The sequence below is a fragment of the Mus caroli genome, chromosome 8 (genome assembly GCF_900094665.2).
Source record: "Mus caroli chromosome 8, CAROLI_EIJ_v1.1, whole genome shotgun sequence".
NCBI classification, from domain to species: domain Eukaryota; kingdom Metazoa; phylum Chordata; class Mammalia; order Rodentia; family Muridae; genus Mus; species Mus caroli.
The window spans coordinates 91,988,078-91,997,230 of NC_034577.1; the positions used below are offsets into that span (position 1 = coordinate 91,988,078).

General features: G+C 40.1%; 1 pseudogene; it reads left to right on the plus strand.

Moving 5' to 3' along the window:
• Window positions 1-5,093: 5,093 nt before the first annotated feature.
• On the plus strand, window positions 5,094-6,897 carry LOC110300618 (annotated as a pseudogene).
• Window positions 6,898-9,153: the final 2,256 nt, after the last annotated feature.

Genomic DNA, 9,153 nt, shown 5'->3' on the forward strand with positions numbered 1-9,153 from the left:
TCTTTTAAATTAGATATTTTCTTTATTTACATTTCAAATGCTATCCCCTTTCCTGATTTCCCCTCTGAAAACCCCCTATCCTCTCTCTCTGCTCACTAACCTACCAACTCCTGCTTCCTGGTCCTGGCATTCCCCTACATTGGGGCATCAAACCTTCACAGGATCAAGGGTCTCTCCTCCCATTGATGTCTGACATGGACATCCTCTGTTACATGTACAACTAGAACCACAAATCCCTCCATATGTACTCTATGGTTGGTGGTTTATTCCCAGGAGCTCTGAGGATACTGGTTGGTTCATATCGTTGTTCCTCCTATGGGACTGCAAACTCATATCGTTGTTCCTCCTATGGGACTGCAAACCACTTCAACTCCTTGGATCCTTTCTGTAGCTTCTCCATTGCAGACCTTGTACTCAGTCCAATGGTTGGCCAAGAGCATCCACCTCTGTATTTGTCAATATTTTTTAAGTAGAAAAAAAAAAAAGGAAGGGTTATTTGCCTTGCAAGAGGCTTTTGATAGAAGGACATGCTATAGAAAGGAAGGGAATAAACTTAACTATAAAAGTCAAGATCATGTGCAAGAAAATCAGAAAACTGATTTCTTAGGAGTTTGTGCTTGTATTCTAAAATTCAAAACAACCTCATTCAAAATTCTGACTATTCTACTTATCCTCAATTAAAATTATGTAAGTTCTTCTGTTCTCGTGGTCTATCTCTTCCTTGTGAAATATAGAAAAGATGTATAAGGGAAAAAGAAGAATATGCATTTTAATGATTTTTTTAAATAAAAGGACATCATTTAATTGGGGCTGGATTACAGGTTCAGAGTTTCAGTCCATTGTCATCATAGCAGGAAGCATGGTAGTATACAGGTAGACATGGTGCTGGAGGAGAAAAGAATTACACATCTATATCCAAAGGCAGCCAGGAGGAGACTGGAATTCTACACTGGGTGGAACTTAAGCATAGGAGACCTCTAAGCCCACCCTTACAGTGCCACACTTAGTCCAACAAGGTCACACCTCCTAATAGGGCCATTCCTCAGGGCCAAACATTCAAACACATGAGTCTATGGGGGCCAAACCTATTCAAACCACTACATCTGTCTAAAGCTGACTTGAAAATCTAACAGAATCTTCTACATTCAACATTTATCACTAAATTAACTTAATAATAATCAAGTTTTGAAATAATTTTAGGAAAAGAGTGCTATGACAATTAATTTGAAAATAGACAAATTCTTAGAAAATATAACCTACTAAAAGAAAGTAAGGGGTAAAGGAGCATTTACGTAGCCACTAGAGAGTACATAAGGAGTCAGAGTGTTTTCCTATGGGAAGCCACATGTGCTGTTGCAGGGTGGCGCTGGCTTCTGCTGGCCACCACTCATATAGGCAGTAAAGTTTTTTTTTGCCAAGATGAGGTTTTGAGAATTAACCAATCAGATGAGAGACAAGTTAACCAATCAGATGAGAGACAAGTTAACCAATCAGAGGAGAGACAAGTTAACCAATCAAATGTGAGATATGCAAATGAGGCGGTAAGCATAACCCATGCATAACCAATCCAGGTGTGAGACATGCCTCTCCTAGGCCTATATAAGCAGCACCAGTTCTGGGCTTGGGGTCTTTTCGCCTCTACAATCAAGCTCTCCCAATAAACGTGTGCAGAAGGATCCTGTTGCAGCGTCATTCTTGCTGGTAGTTGGGAGCACGCAAGATTTTCCCCAAAAGGAAGCACCAGAAACAGTTATCTTTCCAGAAAATTCTGCCATATATCCAAAAAACATGAATACACTAGGAAAATAGCTCATTGGTAAAGCCTGTGTGAGATTCTGAGTTCATTCCTATGAACACACACACACACACACACACACACACACAGAGTGAAGGAGAAAAACGAAGTCAGAAACATAGATCCAAATTATTACAAACTTTTGAGTAAACAACCCCAGGAGACTTTACCAGGCTGGGAATCTTTGATGCTAAAACAGAAAAGTAAAAGCTAGGTGTAGGGTTACATCATTGTAATCTCAGCAATGTGGAAGCTGAGGCTACATAGCACGAGTAAGGCCAACAAAGGCTACATAAGAACATCCTGTCTCAAACAAAAAAGTAGACAAACAATAAAGTAGGGGAAAGTCAGGAACCTGTTGATGTGATTCAATAAAACATGCAAATGTTGAAGAAAATCAAATAATGGTTTAAGAAGAAATATCATGATCATGTTCCAGGTCTTCCTAGGATCCACAGCTGATCTTGTTAGATTAAAAGGGGAAAATGATACAGTTGTCTCAAAGAGGGGGGAAAAATCCCTGGACAAATGTAGACATCCATTAATAATTTAAACAAAACAAAAATAAAATCTCTCTAGGTAGGATTATAAGGGAAATTTATTGACTTAATAAAACCTACAGTGGGTGGAGAAATAGCCAGAAGATCCCTTTCAACATCAGGAAGAAGAGATGAGGGCTGTGCTGGGGCTAAGCACCCTTGGAAAGGTGCCAGCCAGAACAGCCAACCAAAGGAACAAAAGTCTAAGGTGCTATGTGTCTGTGGTCCTTCAGAGATTCACCATTCTGATTAAAGTTTGCTTTCAGTAAATTAGAGGCATTTTTATTAAAAGACTGACGGGAGCCAACAAAGAGAGAATTCTCTACATAGGCTGGGGCTATTGCTAGCTAAAAGATTATATAGGCAAAACCTACAAAGTAACAATTTTGGGAAGCCAAAGTAACTCATATCTTCTCCCAGAGCAGGCAAGACTTGATTTAGTAACATGTCCAACAGATGCCTCAGACATGCAAGCAAGCAGGCAGTTTGTAAAAAGCAGAACTAAATCATTAGCCTGTTTAATCTTGTGACCCATCACTTTTTAGGAATAGCTGTGGCACTGAAATATTTTGCAACATTCAGCATTGTTTAAGAGTACCTCAATGGTACCAGGAAGTGGTCCATCTCAGACTACCTGACAGGGTACATTCAAGATAGAGTAATTTCCTCAGGGCTTATGCAACCTAAAAACAATTTTGTTTTTACAAGCCTAGCACAACAAATGTATCCTCTATACACAATGTTCACCATCACAAAGGCAGTCCTGCTAGGTTATTCAGCAATGTAAGACCAATGTGGTAGTTTGAGTTTTTTCTTGGTATGGGAACAAATTCCTCAAAGGTGTAATTAGAAAGAAGAGAGAGAAGCCTTGTACAAACAAAATGATACCTGGGGAAATAACAATCACAAGAAATTCAAACCTTTTACAGAAAAAAAAAAGTACATGCTTTTCCTTACAGTAAATCATTGGTATAGATATATGTGTACATTTTGCTAATATTTTCAGTGGAAAAAAACCAAACAGTATGTGTCTCAATTCTTTTCCCACATTTTTGTAAAAATATCTTCATACCTTTGAGAGTAGACCAAAGATATGCTCAAGGAGGGGGGTGGGGGTGCTGAGATGGAACAGAGGGTAAAGTACTTGCTGTTTAATCAGGGTGGCTGGAGTTTAGATTCCAGGACACACAGAAAACACCCACCTCTGTAACTACAGCTACAGTTGAATTCTTCCTACTGCTTTCTAGGGAGGAGTTCAGGGCTTGTATTAATAGTAGGATTGTAACCGAAGTAGTGATGTATCTTTCTCAATGGATCCTATTGACAATGGTGAGATTTTATTTATTCTCTTTGGGATTGATCCTTGGTGAATTGGTCCCAGTTTCACAAGTTTCCTCCAATACTGAAACACTAAACCATTCCACCCTCCATTCCCTCTGAAAGGAAGCCCCTCAGGCAGGAAGGCAACAAAAGATCTCAAAATGGTCCCTGAAATTGATCAGATTCACTAGGCTCCTTCCCTGCCAGAGAGCAGTAAAAGCTGAGAGTCCCTCTCAGTTAAAAGGAAGCTGAGCTGCAAAGAAGACTCTCAAAAGAGCCACCCTCATACCAGATGTCTGGAAGAAGTTTAGATCAACTGAGGCACATGGAATGGACATTCTCCAGCCCTTTGATCCATCTACATGCTGTGCAGTTTCTCCAGGTTCCCAGCTTTTGTGAGCTGTCACCTATGCTGGGTAGGCTTTGGCGATGCAGCTGTCTTTGAGTCATTTCTGCTCATGTAACTAACCCCTCACTCATATTCCTACATGTAATCCCAATAAAACTTATTCGTTCACCAAGTAGGACTTTGGTGGTATGGGCACTTTGGTCTGTCCTGGATTCCTTATGCAGAGGAGAAACAAATTTTGTCACACAACACTACCTACTAGGTTTTATAACTGTAAAATTCTATTTCTTCTTTGTAATTAGCAAGCATATTATGTGTGAGAAGATATTTTGAAGAGCACTTAAATTTCTATAATTGACCATGAAGTTTCCTAAAAGACCAGCTGAATTATGCTGAGAGGATTTAGGTAACCCTGTGCTCTGCAGAAGAACTGAGATATGTATCAATATATTCAAACTTGCCACACAGTCAAAGGACTGCTTTGAAACCCTGGACCACGTTGGAGTTTGGGAGGGCTCCCACCCTCCAAAAACATTGCTTAGCGTTCTTTCAGGTGACATCACAACCAGCTATGGAACATTGAAGGCTCTGTCTAGGGGCAACCCTCGAGTTAAACATCATTCGTGAGGTTGCCTCTGATGTGTTAGCTGCTAGGTTTAGGCCTGGTGTCTTACTAGTGATTAACTAGGATGATTAGTCCGATTTCGAAGTTTTGAATATTTAGTTGGTTACAACACCCAAGAAGGATACTTCTGAGGAAGTATTTTTAGAATTCTTCCGAGTTTTCTAGAGTGAACCCCTGGTGAATTGCCAACCTCCGACTATTCACCAATCTGTCTCCGATATTGACAGCTTAATTATTTCCATTCTTTGGCTGACCCTGACCTGCAAAGTCAACTGTTTATAAAGGAGCCTCATAGGTTTGCGACCTTGGACCAACCATCTACTGGAAGAAGTGATTCTTCAAACATCAGGGTGAAAAACCCAAGAGTATCCACCCGGAGCCAGACATAAGGTTGCTTTCTCTTTTAAATTAGAAAGGCAGTACCATACAGGAGTCAACACCCTCAAAAAGTCCAAGCAGTTCTCCATGTGGCAACCTAAACAGCCTGGGTTAGAGATGAGGCCCGAAGCTTCAGGAAAATGGCAAAAAACAGAAATATCAGGATGAAAGTGGGACAGAGATAGAATCTGAAACTTTGGGACAAGGTCCAAAAAGGAAATGCCAGGATGGAACAGGGATGATATTTAAAGAGTCTGGCAAGGCTCAGAAGAAGACCCCTCAGGAGCCTCAAGACCAAGAGCTTCCGAGAGAACAGCCTAGCAAGGGTCAGGTACGGAAACCCCAGGGAGAGACTCCAAAACAACTAAAACCCCTAGAGTTGACCGAAGGTCCTCCAGAGCAGGCTGTTACTGGGAGGAAGCCTGCTGATGATGGCAAGGGTCACAAGCGGCCCTATTCCGTCATGGAGGAAAACGAACAAAACCCCCAAAAGGAAAAGGACAGAAGAAGGTTGTTTCAAGACCTTCAGTGCGACCAAGATGTGAGGTCAGACCCACACAGGCCTCACCCAATCCTTACAAACACCTGGAAGATCCAAGGGGGCAAGTCAGGAGACAGTCATGGATCAGAACCAACTCAGAGAGATGGAGAACCATCTACTGTTGTTGCTCTAAAAGAATGTCTTTCACCAGAGGAGAGAGAGAAGTGGTGTTCTGAGGAGAAATATTTTACAGAGAAGAAAGGTTGTGTAAAGGGTGAAGGAAGAAGGGGGAGCAGCTTGAAGCCGGGAACACGGGCTCAGATCATCCTGGATAGCAGCTGAGGCAAGAGCTTACTCCCCAACAAGATGGCAGTACTTGCGGCAGAGAAAAAACCTCTTACAGACTAAGAAATGAGCAGAGGAATGGATCAAATCCTTAATCATACAGAGGAAATGGAGAAGGAAATTGAGAATGCACTGGGTCCAGGACCCCAGGAGGAAATCCTAATTTCCAGATTCAAGTTGCAAATCACCAGAGGAGATATCCAGACCTTGGAGAATGGTGAGTGGCTCAATGATGAGGTCATCAATTTCTACATGAACCTTCTGGTTGAGAGAAACGAGAAAACCAAGGCTACCAGGCTCTTCATGTCTTTAGCACTTTCTTATACCCCAAGCTAAAGCATAGTGGTTACAGTTCCGTGAAAAGATGGACTCGAGGCATCAATCTCTTTGAAAAAGAACTCATCTTGGTGCCTATTCACCAGAACGTACATTGGAGCCTGGTGGTAATGGATTTAAGAAAAAGAAGAATTGTATACCTCGATTCCATGGGACAGACAGGGAAGTCTATCTGTGAGACCATCTTCCAATATTTACAAAATGAGAGCAAGACAAGAAGAAACATTGAGCTGTACCCTTTGGTGTGGAATCAATACAATGTGACATCAGAGGAGATTCCTCTGCAACTGAATGGGAGTGACTGTGGAATGTTTACCTGTAAATATGCAGATTACATCATTAGGGAACAGCCTATGACCTTTTTTCAGAAACACATGCCCACCTTCAGGAAGAGGATGGTCTGGGAAATACTGCACAGTCAATTACTGTAACAACATCCACCTGGTTGCTATGGTCCCCATCCCTGAACTTTTCCATCGCTGTTTCTAATATATCTCAGGAAGGATGAGTTGAAGAGATATAAAACAGGTAATATATCTCAGGAAAGATGAGTTGAAGAGATATAAAACAGGTTGAATAGATATAAAACAGATGTCTCACTGGATGAAGCCCACTCTCTTCAATGTAGTCCTAACGTGGGATTTGGAACTGATGCCCTAATGCCATCTCTAGGATGCATGCAACTATTGCAAGCTTAGAAACTGCTGCTGCCCAACCCACAGGAGACCACATGTTCAAGAAATACTGTTTTAATGCTGGAATTAAATGAATTCATGTTTTTTGTTTTATTTTGTTTTATTTTTTTTTTTTGCTTGCCTTTTTTTGTTTTTGTGTTGTGTTTTTTTTTTTGTTTGTTTTTTGTTTGTTGGTTTAATGTTTCATTGAGTTTTGGGTTTTTTGTCTCTTTTTCTGTTTTTTTTTTTGGTTTTCTTTTTTGTTTTTTTGCTTTTGTGTTTTGTTTTGTTTTGGTGTTTTTGCTTTTTATTTTTTTGTTTTGTGTTTTGTCTGATTTCTTGTTTGGTTTTTGTGGTTTTGGTTTTTCATTTGTGTTTTGTTTATTTTTTGTTTTTCCTTTTTTGGTTGTGTTTTTTTGTTTGTTTTTTTTTGTTGTTGTTGTTCATGTTTTGGGTTTTGGCTTCTTTTGTTTGTGGTTTTTTTTTTTTCTGTTTTTGGTTTTGCTGTTTGTTTTTGGTTTTGTTGTTTGTGATTTTGGTTTTGTTGTTTTGTTTTTTGTTGTTTTTTTGTTTGTTTTGTTTTGTTTTTGTCTTACTGACCCCACTCCACTGATTGTTTTCCTTAACTCACTTGCAAACCTTGGCCATTGCCATTTCCCACCCTCCAGTCCTTGTTTGATGTGTCTATTTCTGAAAGGAATGCCCATCACATCATGGTGCCATTTCCTGTTGAAGATCAGGAGGGACATCAGCAGGAAGAGGCAGAAGCCCTTCACTAGCATGTCTAATGCTGGACTTGTATGCTGTTAAATTGAAGCAGGGGATAGTGGTGGTGTTTTTGTTTTGTTTTAATGTTTTGTTTTGTTTTTAAGTTTGAAAATAGTATGAGAAATGAAAATGAGTTTCACAGACTGGTGCTGTTCTGCACCACCATATTCTGCTGGACCTGTACAGGATGTAGAACTGCAGCCAAACTACTGACTGGACTCCAGGCCTAGTAAGAAAAGCACCATGGTCATTTAAAGACTCATCCTTCCCCAGACCTGCCTTAGTTTTGGAAGTTGATTTGAAGTAACTATAATGGCAAAAGTCCATTTCTATCTCAGGTCTCATTGAATACAAACCCTATCTATTGCTGTATTGAATTATTTTTTTTAAAGTTCTATTCAATTTAAATTTTTTTCTTAAAAAGTTTTGGTATATATTAAGATGAAATTGAGATTTTTTTCTTATTAGATTAATATTCCCACTGTGGAAAATTGGGGATTTAGTATTTACGGTCGAAACGGCCAGTTATGTAATAATCTATTTTGCATGTGATAGTTTGTATTTAACTTTCCTATTCATTATCTTATGGTTGTGTTTATGCAATTTTTACTTAATAAAGTTTAAAGTTATTTAAACATTTCACAAGATCTGGTGTCTCCTGTTTCTTTTATGGCATACTAATAAAGCCTGGTTTGTGAGGTGACCTAAGAAGCAGGTGTTAGGGGTATGACTCACCAGCTTAAGCCTTAGATACATCATGCACACCAGTGATTGTTACTCTGCTCTGGGCCTCTGCAGTGGAGTTGGAATGTTCCAGAGAGCATCCACTCCTTTATCGTGGGTTGTAGAGGGAGAATATATGTGCAGTTCAGTTGAGCACTGTCCAACTGAGCTGTAGAGTGGGAGCAATGGAGAAATGTATTGATGTCCATGGGACCACTTGTCATTGAAGCTACTCTGCATTACTGTAAATGGGAAGGCAGGCAGATCCACTCCTGACCCCTTTAACAAACTGAGACTGACACTGGAAAAGGAAACAGTATCTTCATAGTTTGGCCCAGATTTAGAGAGAAAAAAAAATGTCTCAATTCTCTTTTGTCTATAGCAGCTTGAGGATGTATAGAAAAGATAATACAGAGTTGGGGGAATGGCTCAGTTGGCCAAGTACTTGCCAGTACCCCATTAAGATAAGCCATGATGGGTGGCTGTGAGCCAGAAGAGCCCAGGTCCTTTATGGCAGAGTGGTTTTCCATCTTATCTCTTTCCTGCTGCCCAACTCCTCCCTTGGGAATATGTTTTTTCCTAATCAGCCATTCTTGCTTTTTCTGCAAGTAGAAGTCTGTAGTGGATTCCTTGAGGACAGAAGATCCTAGAAATCTTCTGGAAGGTCTTCTGAACCTTGCCATTATCCAATATTAGTAGTTTCTATTTTCAAATGCATAATGTGCATGCTGGAGAGATGGCAGAGAAACATGAATCTTGGTGGTAAATGGGAGAGATTACCCTTGTATGATGTGTGAGTCCATGTGTTCAGTCCTCAGCA